The sequence below is a fragment of the Myotis yumanensis genome, unplaced genomic scaffold (genome assembly GCF_028538775.1).
Source record: "Myotis yumanensis isolate MYYU_CA2020_CCGP unplaced genomic scaffold, mMyoYum1.0.hap1 SCAF_1, whole genome shotgun sequence".
NCBI lineage: Eukaryota > Metazoa > Chordata > Mammalia > Chiroptera > Vespertilionidae > Myotis > Myotis yumanensis.
In genome coordinates, this window is record NW_027223752.1 from 231,830,379 (window position 1) to 231,857,123 (window position 26,745).

The window sequence follows — 26,745 nt, forward strand, 5'->3', positions numbered from 1 at the left end:
TTTTCTTCAAAGGTTGGTAAATGATTCCAGTTTTCAAAGTTTGCACAGAAAAAGAGATGGACTGTCTGTAGGAAGAAAGTCAGTTTGGTTCAGGGAGCAACGAGTGACCAGTGGTTGGGAGACCCACGGAGGCAAGCGGAGGGATCTGCATTCATTCTGCTCTGTGGCCTTCTCCCTCCCCTCCTCTCCTGCCATTTTTGATTTTTATGTTCCTTGTCAGAACACAGGAGTGCATGCAGGATATATAGCATATGCTGCAAGGTCCAGGAAGGCCTCTTTGCAGGACCAGGCACAGCCAGGATCAATTAAGTAACAAGGAAGGTAGAAAATATAGCTGCAGCTGGAACAAATCAGTTTGTCAGGCACGCGGGTTGCAACCCATAAAAGGTCAGCAGGCAACTCGTGTGAGTGAAGCTTTTGGCTCCACGGAACGAGAAGGAGCCAAGTGACTGAGCATCCTGATTTCCAATGGGGCATCCTGCGCGTGATGAGGACTTTGCAAATGATGGCCCGTGCTGTGCTCCAGGTACATTTCTCATCTGGCTTCTTCTCAGTTGACTTCTTCCCTGCCCCCTAGCCCCATGTGAGTTATTTCACCACCGCCACAAGTTGGTTTTATGGACAGAGGAGGGCCTCAACTAGTAAATTTCAATGAGTGAGGGGAGCTAGACCTGGGTATGAATTAGGGGGCTTCTTAGAAGGAGGAGTCGACCAGCAATGATGCCTGAAAGAAAAGGCAAAACCTCATTCTTCATCTTGACCACATGTGTTATAATTAGAGATCAGATTTCGGGCTAATTTCCAACCATGAATACCTTCTTGGCAAACTGATTAGTTATCTGCTCTTTGTTAGTGCAGGAACAAGGGATCATTATTTCTTAGCCTGACTCGGTTCCCTGCCCTGTTTTTCTCAAAATAATTATTCCACATGCATGCATGTATTTAAACATTTCTTTTTGTTGTTGTTGTTAAGAGAAAATGTCTCAACAAACACGTGGGAATGTTTTTTGAGAATCCTTACAGAATTAAGCACACTCATTCTGATCAGAGCTCAGAACCCAATTAGGAAAGGAGACCCCAGTTTGAATGAAGAACTTTTGACTAAAAATAGAGGTGTGCATATGATCTTAATGACCACATTTGCTAAAAGTTCACCCTTTCTAAAAATAAAAAAATAAATAATTATTGAAAGACTGCACTGTGCTAGAAATTAACAAGAAATTAATACAGGTTAGATGTGGTGATTCAATGCTGCCTGCTAGGAGATAAGATCATGCACAGTAGGACCACAAGGAAAAAGTTGTCACTTCTACCAGGTGACTTCATGGAAGGTAGCATCTTAGAGGCGGCTATGAACTTGAAATGTACTTTCATATTGTCTAGAAGCTTAAATACACTTGAGTTATTAAGATTATACCTTGTGTTCAAGTTCAGTAAGCTAGTAAGAGGTAAAGAGGTGGGGCTCAGATTCAGACCTTTTCTGAAATACTGTTGGGAGAAGAATTAACTTTGGAAAGTTATATGTAAAGATTGTGTATTGTCATTGTTGAAGCGTTTTCTATAAAGTGATAATTGTAGTGAAGATTAAAAGAGGATAATCTCTTGCTTTTTTTACATGTTCAAACAACTTGATGCTTAAGTACATTCCTTCTAATTCAGTATTTATTGAATTGGTGCTCAGTGTGGCCTGCTTTCCACCTTGAGATTTGTATAAAGAGGGTGCACTAAATTATTGCAGTTCATCTGTGTTTGGGAATGAGCACAGGAGGAATGTTTAAAGAGACAAATTTTAGGGAAAAAATCTTATGAGGAAGCAAGTGGGCCAGAAAGGGGAACAGATTTCTGGGGGGAGCTGGTTGGTTCCTTTTGGCACCTGGGGGATTGGAGGTGCCAGGGGATCCTTTGGAAGGAAAGGCTCAGGACATAATTACTGAGAGGACATTGGTGCTGGGGAGAGAGATTTCACTGCAAGATAAATGAGGTTTCATCCCCAGAGAGAAAGAACAGTTCTTTGAATTTGAGGCAGCGTTGGGTAGTGTGGGAATATGGGTTCTTGTGAAGGAGAAATGTGGATTGTGTTCAGGGATGGGCCTCTGAATCTCCTGGGCCATGGCGTCTCCTCTCTGAATGTTGTTTGTTGGCGAGAAGGATACATTGTACGTAGCATGCCACTGAGCCTTGAGTCTATTCCATTTGAGTTTTAAGTGTTTGCCAATATAACCAAAGGAACAGCAGCTCTGGGTTAGAAAGGAGGGCAGGGATACAAGTGAGGGAGACAGAAGGTCTAGAAGCAAGCTCAAGTCCTTGATGTGGTTGTGGGCTGGAGACCACAATAGTAAAGGAGTAGTCCTGCTCTTCTTCCCAAAAAGCTGGGAGGGTAAGAGAAGTTAGAAACATTTAACCCTGGAATTTTTATCACATCATAGTTAGTTTGAGGTGTAAATATGGCCCGACATGGCAAAGGCTCCCAACGATTTGTAGAAGGATGCTTTGCAGATTAATATGTATTCTACTTGGATAAGGAACTGAGTGTTATACTTAGGTTCATTGTGTGGAAAAAAGAATGATAACAAACATTTTGTTGTGTGTATGTAAAACCAAGGAGCAGAAGCACCAGCAAGAAATCCTCTTTTCTACTCATCTCCCCTCTCTCCCATGAGTAGGTTGAAGAGATGAAAAGAGTCCCAGTTAGTTTAGAAATGAGGAGGTGGGTTGGAAAGACAGCATGAGTCAGTGTTGAGTCATTTTTTTATATATAAAATAAAGCTCATATTCACAAGGAATGAAGGGAAGGGAAGAAAATTCAAAGCCTGCTAAAGAGAATAACACTTCCCCTGGGTAAGAGTAAGTTGTCAAAAGGCCTGGGTATGATCTTGGGTTCAAAGAGACCACTTGAACCTACTGATCCAGGAGGCCAAGGCTATGGGACCAAACAGTAGTCAGAGCAGGTCACCTGGGAGTGCTTCATACTAGTTTCCACTTCAGACCTGAACCATCTCCTCTCCCCCAGAAAGCTACTTATTTTAACAAGATCTCCAGGAGGTTTCTTTCTAGCCAGAAATCTGTGTTTACCCAGCAGCCCTCAGGGGCAAGGGATGGTCTTAACTCTTCTTTGAAAAATGCCAGATCTTGAGCCTTAACACGGTTGGTTCTCAATAAGGGTTGAGGGAGGCGTTAATCAGGCATCCAGGGCTGGCCATGCAGAGTTTAAATGCAGCAGGGCTTTTCAACACGAGAAGTGTGTCCAGTTGGACAGAGTGATCCTAGAGCAGCAGACGCAAGAGCAGGCCTGTGGGATGGAGACGACAGGAGAGTGCATGCAACGCAAGCTTCCTCTGCTCTCCATGTTCCACAAGGACTGAGGAAATCTCTCCAGAGCTGAGAAGTCAGAGTGACACAGAGGTGAGGCCATATGGCACTAGACACAGCAGTGGAGCCCAGCTGTGCCTTGTCTGGCTGCCTTGGATCCTGGTTCTGCCAAGTGGGGCTTCGAGACAGTGGAGACAGTAGATCCATTGCATTACTCCACTTGGTTCCCACTCCACTTGACAGACACAGGACAGGGATGACTGTGGCTCCTGGAGCCACCCCAGGTTGACTGCACCACATGTCACTAGAATTCCTGAGAAGGTGCCATGGTTCTGTGAAATGACTCTTGGACCAGGAAGGAGAAGACATTGGTCACATGGAGAAATGGGAGTGGCAATGTTACCATTTGTACTCACAAGCTGTGTGATGTTGAATGGGTGGTACCCATGAGTGTGACTTTCAACTGACTGGTTCAGGAGTGCCATGGGACATGGTTGCTTCAGCCAGGACAGGCTGGGTGGGGACAGCTGTAGAAGCAGAGATGGAGGGCTCTCCCTCCGAGTCCTGCTTTCTGAGACCTGGTTAATCATCTCTTGGTATTCAATGAAGTCCTTTTCTGCTCGTTGTTTTAAGAAAGATAGCAGAGCATGGTGGCTTAGAGCACTTGGGGCCAACGACTAAACCTGTGTATCTGAATGTCCTGTGCTATAAAATGGGGAGATCACAGTACCTACCTTACAGATGTTAGGTGAAGGGTAACTGACTTAAAATATCAGAAGTCATAGAACAGTGCCTGACTCAGAATAAGTGCTTATAAACATCAGCAACTACTATTATAAATACTCTTTTCATAAAAAGTATAGACAAAAAGGAGAATGAGGTGTTCCAGCCATGTGAGGAGTTCCTTTGATGAAGCTATAAAGTTTCTCTGTAATTCATTTTCTTTGTACACCCCTTCTGTTCCTGAACCATCAAGTGAGAAGTGGAGCCCCTGGGTGCTCCACTCAAGACTGAAGACTGGGGCAAGATCATGCTCATCTATTGGCTGCTCAGGCCCAGCCTCTCTGTCAGAATTTTCAGCCTGGAAGAGATCTTAGTTTTGCAGGTGAGGTTCTTAGGGTACCAGTCTACCTGACTCCAAACCAGTCTACCTGTTTTCTGAGCCAACAGAACAAGTCAAGGAGTGTGCTGACATTGGCTTTCTCCACTAGAGGGTGAATTCACTTTGATACATTGCACAAGTTAATTTTGTTCCCAAAACAAAGATGGTTAATAAGGGGCATTCCTGCTTTTATGTGCTGGACATTTGCAGAAGTATTTACAGAGTGGTGGAGTTCAGGGGAGACATCGGGAGGCAAGGGAGGATGGAATTGCCATAGCAACAGAAGTGAGCATGGGACATGCCTCCTTTTGTTTCTCAGGTTTCCAGAACCCTCCATGCAGTGGCCTCTCAGAAGCTGGTGGGAATCTCCTATCAAGTTTGGCTCTTTCTTCTTCTCCACGTCCTCCTTCTTTGGTCTGTCAAATTATTTCCCTCTTTCTGTCCCTTCTCCTGTTCCAGTCTCTGCATGGAGGGCCCACAGGGCCTCCACACAAGACCTGTGGCTTAAACAACTGAAATTTATTTCCCCCCAGTTCTGAGGTCAAGGTGCCAGCATGGTTGGGCTCTGGCGAGGGAGCTTTTGCCTTGTGGATGACAGCCTTTGTCCTCTGTCCTCACAGAGTGAGGCAGCTCTGGTGTCTCTCCCCCCTATCCCCAATATTATAAATCTTTTCTTTTTAAATTTTAAATTTTGGATAATTTAAAACATATACCAGAGTAGAGACAATGGCACATGTAAATTGCTATGTTTACCATGACCCTCCTTCAATTATCAACTCAAGGTGTCTTTATTCCCATTTTATTAGTTTTAGGTGTACAACATAATGATTCAACATATGTGTATATTGTGAAATGATCACCACAATAAATCTAGTTAATGGTGTCTCTTCTTTATTATAAGGCCACTAATCTCATTTATGAAGGCTCTGTCCTCGTGACCTAATCACCTCCTAAAGGCCCCACCCCCACCTACCATCACTGGGGATTAGGTTTCTGCATATGAATTTGAGAGCACAAATGCAGTCTACAGCACTTTCCAAGTCTGTTCCCACCTCCTGCCCTCCTGTTCCTTCTGCCTGGAACATCTTCTCCTATCTCTTCAGGTGGCTTGGTAGCTTGTCCCTGTTCACTTTTCAGGCCTCAATACACCTGTCACCTTCTGGAGATCCCTTTTCACACTCCAGAAAGAGATTATACCCTGCACTCTCTGCCATATCGCCCCTTTGTTTTTTTCTTGACACCACATTCTGAAGTTATTTTGTTTACTCATTTGATTACTATGCTGTCTGTCTCCACCCACTGGGATGTGAAGTTCCCTGAAAAACCTACTCGGTCTTATTCATTGTTGTATCCCAAGTACTAAAATAGGACCTGGCACATAGTAGGCACTGAATCAATGTGGAATAAATGAAAAAACAAACCCCTTTCCTGGCAGGCACTAAGCAGAATGAGCAAGCATCCTGTTAGTGTCCTCCCTTATCAAGCATGGGAGGTCTTAATCCCTCCCTGGGACACAGCACTGTAGAGTTCACAAAGGACTCTCATATCCATTTTCTCATTGGAGGCTCTCAGCCTTCCAGGCAGGCAGGTATTATTAGCCCCATTTTGTCCAGAAGACCTTCTCAGAGTCACATATCTGGCTGGTGGAACTGAAGCCTCCTGACCCAAGGCCAGCTCCCCTCCATTACACTCTCTCCTTCACTGGGTAAGGGCCTCCCTGTCCATTACAGAGTCTCCACTTTCTAGCCTTGGACACGAGGAAATGACTCCATGCCTCAGTCAACCAGGCTCCAGGTCAGATATTGATTCAATTGATGGCCACTAAGCTTTAAGTTGCACTTAGGAGTAACTGGAAAGATCTTATCCCACTCCTGTCTCTTAGCTTTTCCCCAGCAAGCCTTTGGCCTGGTACCAGCCTCTTGCAGGGCCTCAGAAACTCTCTGCTTTTCTCACACTTGGAAGGCTGGTCCTGGCAGTGGCTTGTGCAGAGGGAGTGTTCCCAAAGCTCCCGCAGTTAGGAGGAGTCCTGGTTAGAGTCAGTCGGGTGATACAGACGATGGCTTTGGTACAATTAGCTGTCATTTCAACAGTGCCTTTGGAAGAGTCCTTTTTTATAATAAAATGGGTGAAAGGGGTCCTTTTCTTGGGATTTCTTCTAAGAAAACCACCCAAAATACACAGGAATGCAGAGTTTGTTTTTTGAAGAACTAGACAGCCTGTATATCCAACAAAATAGATTGGTTAAATAAAGAAAATTATAGAGATGTATAGAATATTACTCAACATGAGGTCTTACCATTATGAATGTGGGTTGGAAATATCTAAACACCAACAAAACGCTAAGTGACAAAAACAGGATGTAGAATTGTATGTATGCTCTAATAGCTACAAAATAAAGGAATAACAATAACAAGGGAGAGTCTGCAAAGGAAGATATCCATTGGCAGAGAATGAGGATGACTGTATTTCAGTGACAGGATTATGAGTGAAGTCTTTCCCTTTCCTTTTCTATTTATTTTTGTAATGCAATCTTTAAGTTATTTTTTCACAAAAACCTTTGCTTAAATATTATTTTTGTGATTCATAATGATCAAACAGGTTTTTAAAAACATGAAAAAGGAAAATGTTAAAAATTTACTGGTATTCCCACCACTGGTAATATATTGGAGGGAGAGCCTCCCATTCTCTCTACATACATATAAATCTTCATTACTATAAACAAAGATACAATTATACTGTACCTATGATTTCTAATGTATTTTTTACTCAATGATATTTTATGAACACTTTAACATGCCAATATTCTACAATGTTATTTTAACATGCTTAGCTTGTGTTGTATTGACATATGACTATTTCACTTATCCCCTATTGCAGTATGCTTAGACTTCCAAGTTTTTGATGTTATGAATTATAATTATGGTTACTCTTTCCAACTTCTTATCTCACACATTCTTGATTATTTAAGATAAAGTTTTCAAAGTGGAATGTTTCAGTGCTAGGGTATGCACATATTTAAGTTTTATAAATAATGTGTGTTTGTATGTATGCATATGCGCATAGTATTCCAGTTTATATTTATGTAAGTTGTGTAGGAAAGAGCTGATTTCCCATACTCTTACCAAATTTTGGTAAACATTATTTTTACAGTTCTGATAATTTAATAACCATGAAAGAGTATGCTAGTTAGGTGTATTTACATTGAAACTTTTCAAAACCCAACTCAAAAAGCTCAAGAAGAGAAGGCAGGGATAAGGGAGGGAGAGATTGATAGGTTCCGTATCTGCAAAGTGCCAGGAGTAGATTCCTTTTTAAGTGAAGTTTGATTCAAGTTCAGAAACATTGCTAGGACTCATTTTTGGATTTGGCTTCTTCTGAGTTGGGTGCTTTCTCCTCTCTGTATGATGTCATCTCAACATCCATGCCAGAGAAAGGGACAGTCCAATAAAAACAAGTTTCATTGGTCCCCGGTGGGCCTACACAGGACATGTGGCCCACAGTGAACCAACCAGCAGCCAGCACTTGAGCCCTGCACATGTTCCTACTGGGAATCTTCTGGACTACAAGTGTTGGGGGGAGGGTAGCTTCCTCAAAGCCAAAGCAAGGTATGGCTGCCAGCAAGAAGAGGGAATGGATGTTAGATGGCTAAACATAAAAGAGGGTTCATTGTTTGAAAAGCCAACATCAAAATGCATATCAGATTATATCTGTGTATTCTTAAAACACATCCAGTTTCTTTTTTTAAAAATATACTTTTTATTGTTGATAGTATTACAGATTTCTCCCATCCCCCCCCCCCCCCCCCGCCCTCCCAGCTCATACCTCCCCCACTCCCCAGGTCTTCACTACCCTATTACCCATGTCCATGGGCTATGCAAGGTATATAAATTATTTGGCTTAAACCAAAGAACATCCATAGTTTTAAGTTGCTATGGGATAAAAGCTTCAAGGACTATAAGGCCCTGAATGGCTGCCTGCCCTCTGCCCCCCTCACTGCTCTTTTCTTCTAGCCTCACCTTAACAATACCGCTCTCTGATCTGAGACAAGCCTTAATCTGTCTGAGCTTCAATTCTCTCATCTGTACAATGGAATTATTAATCCTACTTTAATCTAACTGACAGGACAGTAGTAGGTCATACAAAATGAGCTTAGGTATGATCAAATTCATGTTTGAATAGATGTTTCTTACCAACTCCAGGAAGTGGACTCATATAAAAAGCACTTGACCATGATTTTCGGACAACCTCTAAAGAAAATTGTTGTGTGCCTTTAGGAAAGAAAGTGAATTATTTGACATCTATTTTCTGTCTATAAAAGAACAATACATGTAAAAAATATAAGCCTTATATAAATGCAAGGTAGGTCCTGCCCTACAGTTAATGATGTCCTCATTTATGCAAAGGGTCCTAGTTGTATTTTATGTCCACTTTTCAGTGACTGCTGTCCCCAGGCCTGAGCCATAAGTTCTCTCCAAGTGCTGTCCCTGGAGAAAAAGCCTACAAAATCCTAGTGTAAACTCCCCTAATACCTGTGGCCCCCAAGGGCACTATGCTCTCTCACCAACCTCCACTCATGAACTCTTCCAACTGTGTTCTTCTTAGTGGTGTCCTGCTATATCTACCCAGGTCAGCAAGTGCTCCTGTCCTGTCTCTTTGCAGGTGACTATTTCTCCTTAGATTTTGAGCTAGCTCACTACCCTGAGATCTAGGTCTTTGACTAAGAAATACTCATAAACTTGTGTTTTGTTCTGATCCTTTTGTTGTAAGATCAGGAACAATGCTCATTCGAATACTCTACCTGCTTGAGCAGAAACTGGAAGTTCTGCTCTAAGTTTTAACTTGAATCCTTGAACTGAGTATAGGAGGGAGGCACTGCCCTGGTTTTAACAATAAGAGAATGGCTCAGAGTTAACTTCAAGGTCCCATGCTGCTCGGAGAGAATGGAGATAGGACTTGCATGCAAAGATTGTAACCACTATGCAAACTTACCCCTTAAATATGTCTTCCAGGAATGGCACATTCTTTTATGTGGCTATGGTACTGTTGTAATTAGCTAGTTATTAATAACAGGAAAGGAGCAAAAGGGAAGTCCAGACATGTTCCTTAAAAAACACTGGGGGGAGGGAACCACATAGGAAGATAGACTCATTCCCAGTAAAGTTGGGGTGACATAAGGAGGATTCTTGCCCGTCAATCACACCTCAGGACAGAGATGGTTGGCCAGATGAATGTGGTGCACAAAGATTTGGAATACATAATCCCTTGAACAAAGGAATTCGCTCTCTTGTGCTTGACTCGTGTGCTTCGGGACTCTTGGGGCTCTTGTTGCTTGGGGCATGCTCTCTTGGCTCTCTTCCATTCACCCTTATGACCCACTGCCATGTGAACCCCACATGTAATGGATTGATGGACTGCAGCTAGTCTGATGCTGAATGGGACCAGGCTCCAACATGGAAAGAAAAGTCTGGACATTGGCTCTGATTTTAGCTCTACTGATGCCCCAGCTACATTTCTTCTATAACTGGACTAAGGAAAATGGGACTTTGGAAACCCAGAGGGGTGTAGTTCTATGGAAATAAAGCTTTCTATCGTATCTCATCCTCCCATGGGGGCCTCCAAAAATGCTTATTCCAGTGGTACCCCAAGGGTCCCCACTCCTATGAGCAACCTGGGGTGATAAGGCATGCTTTCCTCCATAACAGCCAGACTGTAGCTTAATGGGGGCTGAGGCTGGACAGAGAAGTTGGGGGAAGTTCAAAGATAGCTTAGTATACCAGGTGAGGAATTGTGACCTCTAAGTCTTAGTCAGTCAAAAACTCCTGATGAAAGAGTGACTTTGCACTTACAAAGAATAATATTTGTCCTTTAAAAAGAGGAATCTGGCATCCATGTGGAGGGTGTACCAGAAAGGCTGAGGTTGCAGGAACTTGTAGGAAGCGGTGGGATTACAGTTGGATCTAGCTGGAACTGAGGAACCTCCAGGTCCTGATGTGACAGTGGAGAGCAGGTGTTGGGGAGTCTGATTTGTGTTTTTGAGAAGAGGAGAATGACATGAAATGAATTTATTCAGAATCAGACGGAGGACCTGGTTTGGCAGAAAGGGTGGATAATGAGGTTGGTTTTAGACAGACTGAGCGGTAGGTGTCTAACCCACGGAGAGAAGCCTGACAGGTCCCTGTGCAGGTCACAGTCATGGGCTACACAGGTGGTATCTCGAAGGCATTGTCTCTGTCATCCATGTCCCGATGTATCACCAAGCAGGAGCTCCAGCTTTTGGAAAACTGAAGTAAAACCAACACCTCCATGGGGATTTTCAGGAGTTTTAATGTAGCTTACATAAAAACAAGCAGGCCCTTCTTCCTCTCCGTGCTGAAGCTCAACATGCAGTGAGGATTTGAAATTTACAACTGAGGCATTTAACAGGTTTCAAGGAGAACATTATCATATGAAAACCTTGTAAGGAGAAACGTGTCTGTACTAAGAAGTGACACCATCCTCCTTTTGTAAAGAGACCCGAATCATTTACATTTTGCTTCCCATCTTGTGTTAAATAATTCTGACATTTTCTTCAAATGCAAAATATATTTCTGAAAATTTTCTCAAATGTGAGGTCTATTTTTTAGAGAGAGAGAGATTCACGTGACAACTCCCGCCATCTCCTGGTTCTCTAACTCCCACCCAGTCTGATTTTTTTAAGGTACTAATTTCACTTGTTTTATTTATGCCTGGCAATGTGACTTCTATCAGAAAATGGCTTCTTAAATCTTAAAGGGCCGAGAAGCTAGCTGTTCAGATAAACATTTAAAGTATGCAATAGTAGCATACAATCTTAACCTCAGGGTTGGGAGGCCCTTCAAAGTCACCAGAAAAGAGATGCCCGCCCCCCCCCCCCCCCCCCCCCCCGCCATCATTGAATTTCCATTAAAACTTTCCATTAATTGGGTATTCAGCCAGAGCTTTCATACTTCTGATGGTTGGTGGAAAAGATGTTCCTAAACTAAGATAATGAAGTTATATTTCAGTTACATTTGAAAGCTTCCACTTGTTGGTCCTACGTAGCCACTGTAGCCTTATCCTGGCTAAGAGGGGAAGGATAGAGTTGTTGGTTATGCTTGGGCTCTGTTGACAGATACACTGGGCTTTGAATCCTTTACCTGGCTTGTGAATCACATTTTAAGCAGCATCTGCATCACCTGGGAGGTTGTCAGGAATGTGGGACATTGGCTTCCACCCAAACCTATTGAACCATGATCTATGTTTTCGTAGGATCCCCAGGTGATCCCCACACACATTAAAGTTTGAGAAGTATAGCTCAGAAGAACTCATTACCCATATATTCAGTTTTGTGTCTGAAAATTGAGATGGTTGGACTTGATAATTCCTAAAAGGTCCTTTCACCTATAAAATACTAAAATGATAAATATAAAGTTGATAAAAATATATCAGCAGAGCATTTTAATGAGGAAAAACTGGTAACAATTTAGATCAGTGATGGCGAACCTCTGACACATGTGTCAGAGGTGGCACGCGAACTCATTTTTTTTGGTTGATTTTTCTCTGTTAAATGGCATTTAAATAGATAAAATAAATATCAAAAATATAAATCTTTGTTTTACTATGGTTGCAAATATCAAAAAATTTCTATATGTGACACGGCACCAGAGTTAAGTTAGGGTTTTTCAAAATGCTGACACGCTGAACTCAAAAGGTTCGCCATCACTGATTTAGATATAAAACAATAGGGAAATTTTAAAGTAAACTCTTATTGTCACTCAATTAGACCTTTTAAAAATTACGTTGACCAAAATCATAATGAAATAGAAAATTCTGGAGAAAATGTCAAGAAAACATCAGGATATAAACATTTAATCTTTATATTTGATACACAGGAAAAAAATTAAAAAATACCAAAATGTTTCTAGTGGTTGTATGTAGATGGTGTGATTAGGAATCACACCTAGGGATAGTAATGCCACAGGTGATTTCCCTGTCATTTAGTCAGGCTCTCCTTCCTCACCCCTCCAAATTTCTTAAATGTCTGTGATTTTAACAGTGGAGAAAAAAACTAACAAGCACCTTTATTTTTTTATCAACATTGGGTCAAATAGAAGACTTGAAATGTTCAAGTTTTATGCAGAACCACAGAATTCATTGTATAATAAATGTCAAATCTGTGTTTCATCCTACAGAATATGACACTCAGCTATTATCTTTCAACTCAAGCCCCACTTCTTCCGAGGCAGCTTCCTTCTGGCGTGCTCTGAGGTGAGAGAACTTGTTTGACTCAACTCTGTACCCTCTTCTGGACAAAGGAACAGGCTCTGGGTACAAAGTAAATGTGAAGTGAAGGAAAGGAGGAAAGGAAGAAAGCAAATGGAGGAAGGGGTGGAGAGGAGGGAGAGATAGGAGAAGGGAGCAAGAACAAAAGAATGTAAGCACAGAAACAAGCCCCAATGATGATTAAAATCCTGCAGAATATTTCTGAGTCAGATTGGCTATTGATAATAAGTGGCCTTGCATTGTTTGCTGTAGTGTCATGGTCTTTCTTCTCCAATGAGATTTCAGACATCATAGGAAGAAGAAAGCTGCATATTGTTTATTCCTAGTGATGTAGGAACAGGGTAAAACCTCAGGATTGTCTACAGTGTGTGAGCATGCAAGGTGGGGGTCACATGACACTCTACCTGGCTTTTTCAAGTTACAGACCTACTGAAGTATCTTGAAGGGTTCAAATACATGAGACACATATAAATACATGAAAAAATAAATACCATTAGTCATCAGAAAAATGCCAATTAAAATCTCAAGGAGATACCCAGGGCATGTCTATTAGAATGGCATAAGCTAAAAAGAATGAGCATATTAAGTTTTGGCAAGGATATGGAGCAACTGGAATTCTCATACACTGCTGGTGGGGATGAAAAATGGTACAACTACTTTGTTCAGCTTTTCACATACACTTCCTTTATGTGCTGTTGTTCTACTCCTAGAAATTTATATAAGAGCAGGGGTTGGGAAACTGTGAAGTAAATGTTTTTGGCTTTGCAAGGCAAGATGCTATATACTCTGCTATTGTAATGCAAACACAGCCATAGACAATAAACACATGAGTAAGGCAATAAACGTGTGTGATTTTGTTTGTGGGAAGCACAGAATAAGCCACAGTCTGCCACCCCCTACAGATGCCCATATAAAGACCTGAATGCTCATAGCAGCTTCACTTGTAATAGCCCCAAACTGGAAATTGCTACCTGCAGAGAAATGGATAAACAGACTATGGTATATCCAGACAATGGAATATACTCAGGAGTAAAAAGTAATGAGTTATTGATACACACACAACATGATGAATCTCCAAATAATTATGCTGTATGAAAGAAGCCAGATCCTCTGTTCCCCCCACCAAAAAAAAATAGTGTATGATTCCACTAATATATGAGTCCAGAAAATACAACATAGTGACTGAAAGCCAGTCAGTGGTTGCTGGCAGAGGGAGTGGCAGCAAGACTGGAGAAAAGTACTGTAAAAGGGCCAAGGAAGCTTGTAGGAGTGGTGGTATGTTCATTATCTCACGTGTGATATTGGTTTCGTGGATGTATGCAGATGTCAAAACTTATCAAATTGTACACAGTTTATTGTGTGTCCACTATCTATAATAATAATAGCATAATATGCTAATTAGACTGGACGTCCTTCTGGACATCCTTCTGACGACATTCTGGAAGAAGCTGGGGCTGCAAGGGAAGCCTAGGTCCCGGGTGCCAGAGGGAAGCTGGTGCCGGCAGCCAGGGGAAGGAAGGCCTACTCTTGCACAAATTTCATGCATTGGGCCTCTAGTACCTCAATAGACATGGTAAAAAAAACCAAAATATACAACTGGCAGTGGAGGGACAGGGTAGCACTGGCCTCACAAAACACTGAAGCCAAGGTCTTAAATGCCATGAGTGTTAGGGTCGCTGAAGGAGGAACGCATGAGGCCAAAGTGGTGAGGGAGCCCCCAAATGGTTTCAGCACCCAGGGATGGGGAGTCAGGGATTTTTAAAGGACTCTCGGTGGGCTTTTTCTGGGCAGAGAATTGTCTGGATAGGCCCAGATTCAGGGAAGGTCCGCTGGGGAAGGATAATGGTCTTGGCAAGTGGAATGTGGTCTAAGCGAAGGGGAATGTCTATTGTGAAGTGGTTTAAAGGACAGTCCCCAAGGGAGAGGTTATTGATTCAATTAGTTGATCAGACCTAACAATTAGGACTTTCTCTCACCTTGACTTCTCTCTACAGGTCAGCTTCCCTCTTTGAGGCTGGCTTGTCTGTGTGGAGACACAAGGTCTTGCTCTGCTTTCTGGAATAACAGGGAACAAGCGTTGTACGTGGGTCAAGTGATGTCCTGGAAGGGACATGGATGTAGGAGACTGTCGCACCCGAGTGACTATAAGTGCCACCACTTACTTGCTTTGTGATTCTGGGCAAGAGCAAAGCCTCAGTTTTCTAATCAGGAAAATGGGAGAAATGCTTACTTTGCAAGATTGTTGTAAGGAGTAAAGAGATGAATAGAAAATCATAAGAAATATTTGGTGTGCACCCAAACATTTGTTCTTTTTTTGTTGTTTCTTCTTCACATACTATTAGCCAGGGTTCTCCTGAGAAACAGAACTAATGGGATATATTTATATGAGGAGATTTATTAAGGAAACTGTCTCACATGATTATGGAGGCTGGTAAGTCTGAGGTCTGCAGGGCAGGCACAGGCTGTAGAGGTAGGGAAGAGCTGCTGCAGCGGTCTGGAGTCTGAAGGTCATTTGCAGGCAGGATTCTCTTTTCCTTGGGGGATCGCAGTCTTTTAAGGCCTTCAACTGATTGGGTGAGGCCCACCCATGTTATCAAGGATATCTGCTTAACTCAAAATCTACTGATTTAAATGTGAATAATATCTTTAAAAAAAAAAACACCTCACAGCAATATTTATAATGGTATTTGATCAAATAACTGGGCATCATTGCCTAGCCAAGTTGATACATAAAATTAACTATCACACCAACACCAACGATTTGAAGAGAAACATTTTGATGGTTGGCACTCTCCTTTCTCAAAGCTAAATATTATCAGATTCTCCTTCCCAGTTCATGGCTAGTGACTCTTCTTTTGCCTTCAGTTCTCAGCTCTCTCACAACTTTCTTCCCAGTGACTGAGAAAATTCCCCCCAGTGATATGATACCCAAACTCCCGCATTTATCAACTTCATTTCCTTTGCATCTTAGAGTTCAACTGCTGCCCTGTTTTAACAATTTGAGCTTGTAATGAAGTACCTACACATTAAAAAAATTTTTTCATAGCTATTTAGATGGGGGTGGGTGGAGGTGGAGGAGGGTATTGGGGGGTGGGGGTGGTAAATGGTGATGGGGGAAAAAGAACCTACACATTTTTAAGAAACTCTTTGCTTCCATCAGTTCTGGACAATTTTATGAGACCTCGGAAAACACAGGATGAGCCTTCGGGCCTCAGCCATGGGCCATGTGCCATAAGCCAGACTGCATCAGAGCAAAAGAATTTTAATTCCTTCACAATAAGGTTGAGTCTTTGCTGGTAAGGCTGTGCCTGGGCTGGGGATTTAAATGTCTAAGAAGAGGTAAACAGGTTGCAATTTCGTTGCTTCTAAGCATGCGACTGCCTCAGGGACTTCTGCTTTATTTATTTTTTTAATGGAGTGCGAGGCCATAAAGCCTTCCTGCTGGCAGGCTGGCGGGCCCTGCGCGTTTTCAGAGGCGCGCCAGGCTGTGGGGAGAGGCACGGAGGGGCTGGCTGAGCCCCGTAATTAAAACCATGCTCGGCAAATGCTTCTGATTCCAGGGGTCACATCTGATTTCATCTTAAACATTCTTTTTGGTCTCCTCTTAACCCAGTCTTGACTTTTGAGCATTCGTTTGATTACCAGAGTGGAGGGTGGGAGGAAGTGGGAGTTGGGGTGGTGGGCAGAGGAATGCAAGTTATACATTGAGGGCACACAATGCTTTATATATATATATATTACTGGACATATTGGATTCTAATTGGACATTTGCAATACAGCGGGGCCTTGACTTACGAGTTTAATTCGTTCCGAGACCGAGCTCGTTAAGGAGCTCGTTAACTCAAATTACTCTATCAACTCAATGCAAAAAATCGGCAGAGAGACAGCTGGTATCTCAAAAAACTCGTTAGTCGGGACACTCGTAAGTCAAGGCCCCACTGTACAGTATTGGCGAGTGGCTATAGTGTTGTTTTTCTGTATCACAGTTATTTTTTTAAATCTTTTGGGGGACACTTTGGAAAAGGTAAGACTAAAAATGAGTTATCTAATATGGGTGGATATCTCATATCATTTGAGCTTCATATACAATTCCTATCTTTTTCTAATGGAAAACATACTTTTGTTATTATTCACTTTGGTCGACACACATTTCCAAATGTCAGCAGATTTTTTTAACTTGCAGGTATCATCTGCTGGAATTGGACTTGGCCTTTACCTAAATATTGGGCTGTGCAGAGCATCAGCCTTCACCTGGGATTAATGTTTTGTTCAGCCCCTGAGACGTCTGTGCAGTGAATGAGATTGTTTACTGTTCGAAATGGGGATCCTTAGTCCAAAATGGCCTTGCAAATGCTGGCCTTGCAGATCTGGGCCATGCCTGCAGATCTGAGGGATTGCGATCAAGTACCTGATCTGATGAGAAACAAAGGTACTCAAAGCCTGTTATGATGAAATATGATAGACATTAGTTTTCACTCTAACGCCGTGTTACGTAGTCTAAGGCTTGGTACATATTTCTGCCACTACATTTTAGTTTGGTACAATTGTGTGATCATTTACACTTCCCCATACATTTATCAACAACTCAGGGAGCAAAAGAAAAGGAAGAAATTTGAGTGTCTCCATTTTAATGAATTAATAAATATTTATTGAGCACTGGCAGTGTGCCAAAGAGTATGCTGATGTATAAAGAAGACTAAGAATAAGCACCCTTCCTCTCTCTGCCTCAGTTTCTCACCTGGAAGAGGAGGTCACCCAGGCAGTGCAGTGTAGGGACACTGGCTCTCCAAAGGCTGGGGTAAGAAGCTGATTGTGGTGTTTGCCTTGTCCATTGTGAAAATAATCCCGCAATGTCCAGTTTCAACTATGAAGAAAAGGAGACTGAACAGAACTGAAAAGAAAAGTGTGCGATGGCCTTGTCCAGTCTGAACGTCTCCAGCACATGATGTGTCCCCTGCATCCCCCTTCTTTCCAGAGCCATCTCTGAGCCTCCTCTACTCTCTACCCTCTTCCCCCACATGCATCAGAGTGTCTGCTCCCTTAGGAAGCTCAAGTCTTCTTGTGAACAAATGAATATTAAATAGGAAATGAACACCCTGAATTTTGAACATTTGCTAAAGGCTACTTGTGAACACACCCTTGACTCTAAACTCATTGGCTTTCCTATAAAGAGAGTGGCTGTTCCCCTCACTCTGGTTCATAGACTTCAGAAGAAAGGGAAGCTCCACAGTCACATCCTGGGGCGCCCCTGAGTAGCCCACATGTGGCCAGAGGTGCAAGCATGGTTGGTGGCTTTAAGCCTTGCCTTGAGGTTTCCTTAATGCCCAACCTTAAACCAAGCTCTTGAAAGAAGCTACACAAAAAGTAATGATCCTCAAAAATGAATGCATCGTAACAGCAAAGAAGAAATTTAATTAGCCAGCATAATAGCATCATTTAGGCTTCTTTTTCCTTTTCTTTCTTTTCAAACAATAAATGCAGTGGCTAGTAACTGTGGGCACCACTGCCTTAGCCCCTTGAACACAACAACTGGGACAGAGTTGGGAGGCAGGAATGAGTCTGTTCTCTGCGTTCCAGTTTTACAAACAGGCTTATAGGATTTTTTTAAAATGTTAACAATAGTATTTTTTTTTTCAGCGGACTCTTAGGCACAGAGGGCGAGTCATCTGGACACAGTGGAATGGTGGGAATTCGAGTGGTAGTTTTCATTTTGTATCATGGTACTACTGGGCCATAGGGGGAAGGGGCAGGCATGAGTCTGGCCACTGGTGATTGAGAATTTCTACATTCAGAGTCTTAAGAGTGGTGACAAGGAGACATGACCAAGAGTTGTGTCTTTTCATTGGAGCCTATGAGATTTCGGGTGGTTTGGGGATGGGCTAATGGACATGGATAGAAACACTCCCAGATGCTGCCACTTTGATTGCCCACTCTCTCCCTCCACAGAGCCCCCAGGGCTGCCCTGCGAGACTTATTTTCCCTGTGAGGCTGCCTTTTGATGTCCATTCATGATCAGGCAGTACTGCTGATACTTAGTTATTAGCAGTTGTAACTGTGGGCAAATTATTTACCCTGATTGGGTCTCAGATTCCTCATCTGTTCAATGGAGGTGATGTAGTCCTGATTTCAAATGTTGTTTGGATAAAGGTGAAGGGCTTAGCACAGAGGTGGATGCACGTGGTGTTTCATTGAGAATAAGGAGAAACACTCTAGGTAAAAGTTTGAGACACAGGACACGGAAATCAGCAGGGCACCAATGACCCTATTTGAAAGTTTACAAGAGCAGGAGATGAGCAGGGGACTTGGCGAGCATGAGAATGGGGGACGCTTGTGGGGGATGCTGTGCTGTGCCGCCAGGGCCCCTACAGGCCTGAAGGATTGATGCCCCCAGTTTAGGAAGGTTGTCATTCTCAGCTGTCAGCCCTCAACAGTGAAGAGCCACCTGACTCCAGGTGCCCTTATCCCTGGAGTCCCCACCCCCTCTGACTGCCTGATGTGAACATACAAAGGCTCAGTTCCTTACCCTGATTTGGGACAACTCAGAAGGGCCATCCCAGGTTCAGAGCTCCTGGTGGGTTGGCTGCACCTTGACATAGGAGAAATATATTTGATCTGTGCCCTCCTCCCCTTGCTTTCCAGCACACAGCTCCTGAAACCCTTGGAATCTCTGAAGTGAAAATGTTTTTTGGTTTAATAAAGTCTTTTGTATGCTGATGAGATGACTGGTGGCTAGGAGCTCCTGGCAGTCTCAGGATGGGTGCTGGTGGCTGGGAACCAACCCTGTGAGGAGACGGTTTGGACTTCCAGCCCATCCCCTAACTTCTGAGGAGAGAGGGACCAGAGGTCAAATTAGTCACCAATAGCCAATGATTTAATCAATTATGCCTACATAATTAAGCCTCCATATAAATCCCAAATGAGGAGGTTTGGAGAGCTTTCGGATTGGTGGATGTGCCGGCTCGCCCAGAGAAGGCACAGAAGCTCCTCATCTCTTCTTCATACCTAGCCCTGTGCATCTCTTCCATCAGGCTCTTCCTGAGTTGTTTCCTTTGACAATAAACCACTAATATAATAAGCAAACTGCCTTCCTAAGTTTGGTGAGTTGTTCCAGCACGTTATTGAATCTGAGGAGGCGGCTGTGGGAACATCCAGCTTACAGCAGCTCGGCCAGAAGCCCAGGTGACATCTGGACTTGCAAGAGGCAATAGAAGTGGGCTGGGAGGACGGTCTCGGGGGATTGAGCTCTCCACCTGTGGGTCAGCGCTGCCCCAGGTCCACAGAGTCAGAATGGAATCAACTTGCAGGACCCCCAGCTGTGCCAGAGAATTTGGCGACCAGAAGCGACGTCATGTGAGTAGTAGAGTTTTGCTCACAGTGCAGAGAGTCAGAGAGAAAGAAGAGTATTTCCTTCTGCACCTCTGCCCACATCTGTCTACAGGAGTCCTCCCTGAACTTCCTGCTCCCAAGCCGCCTTGCCAGAGCCTGAGCCCCAGGAAATCCAACTGTGTGGCATTCATAGCAGAGGGAACAGTAAGAACAAGGACAGAGAAGGTTGACAAAGCCAAGCAAGGTTTCCTGCTATGACGGATGGCGTTTGGTGTGAGGAAGAAGGTTGTAAGAGGTTGGCTCTCACCGTCTGCTTTGAAGTTGGTGCCATGGGGGAAGTTGATGGAATAAAATGAATGGTGCCTGGTTCTCCGCTGGCCTCTCTCCAGAAGCCTCAGACACAGAAGGCCAAGGTTCTTCAACTGCATAAAGAAATGGGAACTCCAGACCATGTCTCCTCCTTCGACAGCCCCCAGATTTCTTCCGGAGAGAGCCTGACAGTGTGAGGTCAACCAAATCTCAGGGTACATTGTCAGTAGATGGCCATCAGCAGCCTCCCCCCCGCCCCCCATTACAAGCCTGGAGCCAGCTGCCCTTTCCTCGACCAAGGCGGGGTGTAGAGCCTGGTGACTCCCTGCTACTCACCCTGATGCAGATCATATGAGCCAAAGAAGGGCCATTTCTTTTTCCCAGACAAAAAATTATTGAATAGACCCCAGCCATTTCTTTGTGGATATATTGCTGCAGGAGCAGAACTAATGACTCTATTTTAAAAGTAGAAATATTGAAATAATATATGCCATTGATTAAACAATTTCAAAAAATAAATAAATAATGAAAAGTCCTTCTTACCCTAGAACTCCCAAACCCACTCCTCAAATATTCCCAGTGAACAGTTGTTACGTGTCCTTTGGAAAATGATCTATGCGTAGTCAAGCACATTTGTATAGATGCCTTGTGTGTGTGTGTGTGTGTGTGTGTGTGTGTGTATATGTTTCTTTTTAACACAAATGGGTAATACATTCTACATCATTTTTTGCTCTTTGCTTTTGTCCTCCCACTTACTTATATGTTTCACTGCAAGTAACTGAAAACCAAACTCAAACTGTCCTGTGTAATAAACAGGATTTGCTGACACAAAACTGGAAGTTCAGAAAAAAAAAACTAAGTTCAAGGTTGATTTGATTCAGTGGCTTAACAATGTTATCAGAGGTCCGTTTCTCTTCCTGCGCTGCCTTTCATTGTGTGATTGCGAAGGCTGGCTTCCCATCGTGGCTGCGATGTGACCTGCTGACCTCCCCGGGGCTACATACTTACGGGTCCATATCTAGGCAGGGAGAGAAGTTATTTCTTGAAGTTCTCTCAGAAGAGCCAGAAAGCTTTAATTTTAATATTTTGTTTCCCTTGGAGGCCCAAGCCAACTACTTTATGCATCTCATTGGTCTGAATTGGGCCGTGTGCCTTTATCAGAACCAGTCTTCCTAGGAAGAGATGGGTTACATGGATTAGTTCAGCCTGAGCCAAGAACCCTCCAGAGCCAGGAGTGGAGGAGTTACTGATTTCCAAGTATATGGGCTGTGAGTGGTAGGTATGGATAGCTACGAAAAATTAAAATATTTAGCAATATTACTGAACATTGTGTTATGTGCTTCTTTCCATAGTCACACAGCTAGATCTGTGTTCTGTAAAAAAATTAAAATTGTTACCCTGGCGGGTGTGGCTAAGTTGGTTGGGCGTTGTCCCAAGAACCAAAGAGCTGTTGGTTCGATTCCTGGTCAGGGCCGATCCCCAGGGTTGTGGGCTTGATCCCCAGGAGAGGGCGTGCACGAGGCAGCTAATAGATGTTTTGCTCTCACATCGATGTTTTTCTCGCTCTCCCTCCCCCTCTCTCTAAAAATCAATAAATTTTTTTAAAATTAAAATTGTCATTATATGGTTCAATTATGGGATACAACATAGTTTACTTAAGCATTCCTGTTAATGGGCATTTAGATGATTTCCGGCTATTTCTTGATATGAAACAATGAGTTGGTGAATGCTCTGCATGCGTTTTTACACACACATGATTTATAGCTACACCTGTGGCTAAATCCTGAGGAGATGAATTCAAGAATATAACCCACCTACATTTAGCTGCATAACATCCAGGAGGTGGGGCAGCTGGCTCAGACATTCGGAGTTTGTTCTTTTGCTGGATGAGCACTCCAGTGTCAGCCATAAACCATTTCATTCCACTATTCCAATTTTAAAATAAAAGGAGATCGACACCCTTCATGACCTGATGCCAACCAACCTCTCCACTGTCTCATCTCTGCCAGGCCCAGGCCCTACATGCCATGTTTACTGCCCTGCAGACTTCTGCCCTGGCCCAGACTTCTCTAGGCAACACCTTCTTCTTGAAGGATGTCACACTTTGAAGCCAGCTCAACAAGACTCTTCTGGGAGCCTTTTCTGACACCTTATTTATGTCCTCTCATCATGTAATTATATCCTGTCATAACTCCTGAATGAAGGTATCATCTTCTGTTTTTCTTGTCCCCCGTTAAACTGTGAGTTCTTAAAAATTCTATCTCAATTATTTTTGGCATCCTTGGTGCCTGGCATATAATACATAAATTTAGAGGGTGTGTGTATATATGTGTGTGCTTGCTTGTTTGTTTTTCCAAATGGTCGAGTTCGGTGTGTATCCATTTCCTGCACTGTAGCCAAAATCTTGTATTATGAAAATCAATATATTGTCAACTATTCTAGAATCATAAGTAGTTTCTTTTCATGGAGTAGAAACATCAAGAAAGAATAGTGGGATAGGGATCAGGCTTTGAGGTGAGAAACGATTGATTGAATTTGAATCCTGCCTCAGCCACTTGCTCCTTTCACAACTTACAGTGACTTAACTTTCTTGGACCCTCACTTCTTCATGGGTAAGAGGGGATGATAAGGACACTAATCAGACTTTGTGCAGCTTAATGAGATAATGCAATGATAATGCACACGGTGCCTAGCATTCTGTGTCATCTAGTATTAGCAGTATTCACATTTGAACGTGGCAGGTCACACTTTTTTCCCCACAAAAAGGAAGCATTAGCATTGCATTCTTTCAGACTTTCATTTATGTTCAAATCCCAGAATTTAGGAATTTTGTGTAAGGGGTGAAATGTATCGCTTAGACCTTTGGAGTCATCATTAGAAATAGCCTTTCCAAGTGGCAGCAACCACCACCCAGCTGTACTAAGGAAAGCCAAGCTGGGTCCTGGTTGCAGATGTTTTCTCATCTCCACAGCAGCTTGTTGCTAGGAGAACCACTCTGGGAGGCTAATATCTTGATCCCTGGATAAAGTAAACATGTAATTCATCAGAAACAGAATCGCAATGGAAGCACAGCTGGGTAGGGAGCAAAGAAGGAAACTTTGCAAAATAGAACACATTCGCAAAGTGGAGATTCCCAAGTTGAATGGCACTATGCAGGCTCTGGCCCTAGGATAGGGCGCTAGCAACCCCACTAACTAGCTGTGTGACTGCGGGGGAGCCATTTTTTCCCTCCCACACTCATTTTTTCTCATCGATAGAATGGGCATAAAAATTACCTGCCTTGTATCTCACAGGAGTTTACCAAGCACCACTCAGATGCTAGGAATCTGATATTAGTAAGGTTAAGGGGGCACCCACTGACCCCTCCCTTCCCTCTCTGGCATCTTGACCTGGGTGTCACCTTCCTGGAGGTGCAACCAGACAGATGATTTCTCAGCTTCCTGTCCAGGGATAGGAAGTAATTAAAATTGAAGATTTAATTGAATAACTCCCCTCTCATGTTTTCTTCAAGCTCTGTACATTTACTCTGAAGTTTAAAACAAATTAGTTTCTAATATATAAACATATTCTCAAACCTCAAGTTTAAAAGTGAGTGTATATGATTGTTATTGAAAAGTATATTTTATTAAATTTCTAGTTAGTATTCTTCATTTTAATTCTTTCTTTTTTTTTGGTATTTGTATGTATGTTGAGGGAGCAAGGAGGGGCACTGCAAATTCTGTGTGGAACGAGGCAGGATACACTTACATGCTTAAGTATTTCATCTAATCCTCACCACAGATTTATGAAATGGCCATGGTAGCCCATTTTATAGATGAAGGAACCAAAAATAAGAGTTTAAATATGTTGCCTACTTCTGAGAGCCGGGAGGTGGCAGAGCCAGGATCCAACCCAAATCCAACCCTGTGGCTCACAACTGCAAGCTGAGGCAGGAACTTAACCAGCAGCAGCCTATCCCGCTGCCTCATGGGACCTCAGAGAAGGAAAGTTCCCAAGGCTGAGCCAGGCGGACAGATGCACCAGCAGACATATTTGCTGCTCAACCCTTTCAATTATGAAAAGAGCAGCTGGAACTAGATATAGCAATTGGATTCAGGTAGCTTTCAACCAGCAAAGAAGCAATGGTCAACAGAAGGAACCAACAACGATACCTGACAAGAAATTCTGGAAGGAGACAAGCCCTGGTGGTTGGTTATATCTTACCTGAGCATTTAGCTAAGAATCATGGACTTGGAGCCTGGGTTACATAGCTCAGTTGGTTAGAGCATTGTCCCAATACCCCAAGGTTGTGGGTTTGATCCTCTGTCAGGGCACATACAAGAAGCAGCCAACGAGGCATAAGTAGGTGGAATGACAAATTGATGTTTCTCTCTCTCTTTCTCTCAAATCAAGAAATTTAAAAAACAGTTAAAAGAAAGAATCATAGACTTGAACTGCTAACTTTCTATTATATCTGAAACAGCTAGACCCCTCAGTCAGTCAGGAACAAGGGGGCCAGCAAAAGTGCAAATTTGCACATCAATTGATGAGCAGTGTGGAAAGCCCTTTCATCCTTAGCTTTAATTCATGAATCCTTTCTCTTGACTCCAAACTTGCTAATTCCTTCCATTCTCTGAAACATCACCAGGAAGTGAGGCCCCATCCCCTGGGCCTATGTTAGCGAAACAGTGTTTGAGGTAAACAAACCCACCTCCGCTTCTGTGAGATTGGGGCAGTTGTCCCATCACCAGTCCTTTCAGAAGGAAACTTCAGTATCTGCATTTCAAGGCCGACCATTGAGATGCAAGCTCCCCTTGTTGGAGGGTCACTCCCACGGTGCTTCAGCCTGCCTTTTGATCTTTCCCTCCACTCTCCTGGCCTCCTCCTAAAGCTCACTCTTCCTAAAAAGTGAGGCCCTTTTCCATCAGTTGCCTACAAACTATTTCCTTCCTGATTTCCCATAAGGCTGGGAATGAGGTAGTTGGGTGTCAGGGTTTCCTAACAGGATCTGTTTAGCTCTATTGCGGGTATTTATCGAGGATTTAGTTAAAACACCACTCTTGGTGTTGCTGAGGAGTTTTCCAAAAATTCTTCCCTGGTTACTCCACACTTGCTAAAAAGACAAGGGGAACACTTCCTACTTCCCCAAATATAAGAATATGTTATTAAATGAGCCTAAGAAGAAAACAAAGAAAAAGAAAACCCAAGTTCCTAAGGTCACTGTGAGTAGCTGCGACCAGAAAGCACAGCTTCATCTAATAATTTTAACAAGAAATATATATTCATATAACATTTAAAGATATTCTTGATGCCTAATCTGAAAAGGTCAACTGCACTTCTAAATCTCACTTTCAAACCAGTGAAACCAAATATTTTTGACAGAATAAATCATTTCTCCCAAACCTAGACATCGGTGGTTCTACTTAGGCTGCTTCCAAACAACACCTAAAAGAGAGTCTTCATTTGGGCTTCAGACGGGGCTCTGAAAAGTCTTGCAAATGTTTGCAGCCTATGTGTGCACTTAGGATTTTCCTAGGGAGGAGACCCCTAATGTTCATCTAATTTTATAAGGGACTTGTGGCTCTCAACATTTTACATTAAATGACCTAATGCAGCATTGAGAAGGACTTCCTGGAATAAACTTGGCCTGTGTCATACTGATTAGACCTGAGGACGGAGGACAGAGGAAGGGCCTCACTGAATGATCTGCCATCAGTCTGATTCAGTCAGCAAACACCCAGCCAGGACTCACTCAGTGAAAGGCAGGAGATGTGACTGTCTCTTAGGAAGCGGCCATCATAAATGCAATTGTTCACTGCAAATTGCCCAGCCCCTTTGAAGTCTGGCTGCAGGACCGAAGCCCAGACCTTCCCATTCCCAGGGAGACTGCATGCTGTGTGATGACGTGGGCATTAGTTGATTTATGTCAAGTGCTTTGAAGATCCGAGGAACCTAAGTGCTAGGAAGTACCATCCACCTCCTCAAACTTTCTTTGTCTCTCTTTTCCCTCAAGGCAACTCTCAGAACCCAGAATACAGATTTTGCCCCAAAGCCCCCCATTATCAATGAGTGGGCACCTGAAAAGGGGTGTTCCTTTTTTCCTGAAAGGGGGGGGGGGGCGGGACTCTCATAAGAGGCTCATTTAGTACAGGTGCTTCCTTCCCCCTGTTGAACACAATGGCAGCTTTCTCTAAAGATGCTCAATACAAGTTAAAGCCTAAAGTGTTGGTGATAAATTAAATCAGAGGATCTGCAGGCTGGGTGCCCCAGTGTTTGGGAGGCCAGTTCCCGCAGTGTGATCCTTAGGAAGCTCGGAAAGCCTCCTCAGGGGATGAAAGGATCATAATTTACAATCCAATAGGGGCGATAAGATAAAGAGGCAGAGGGATAAGTACAGTATAAATCAGGATGTGTTCCAAGCTAACGGAGAGATTAAAAGA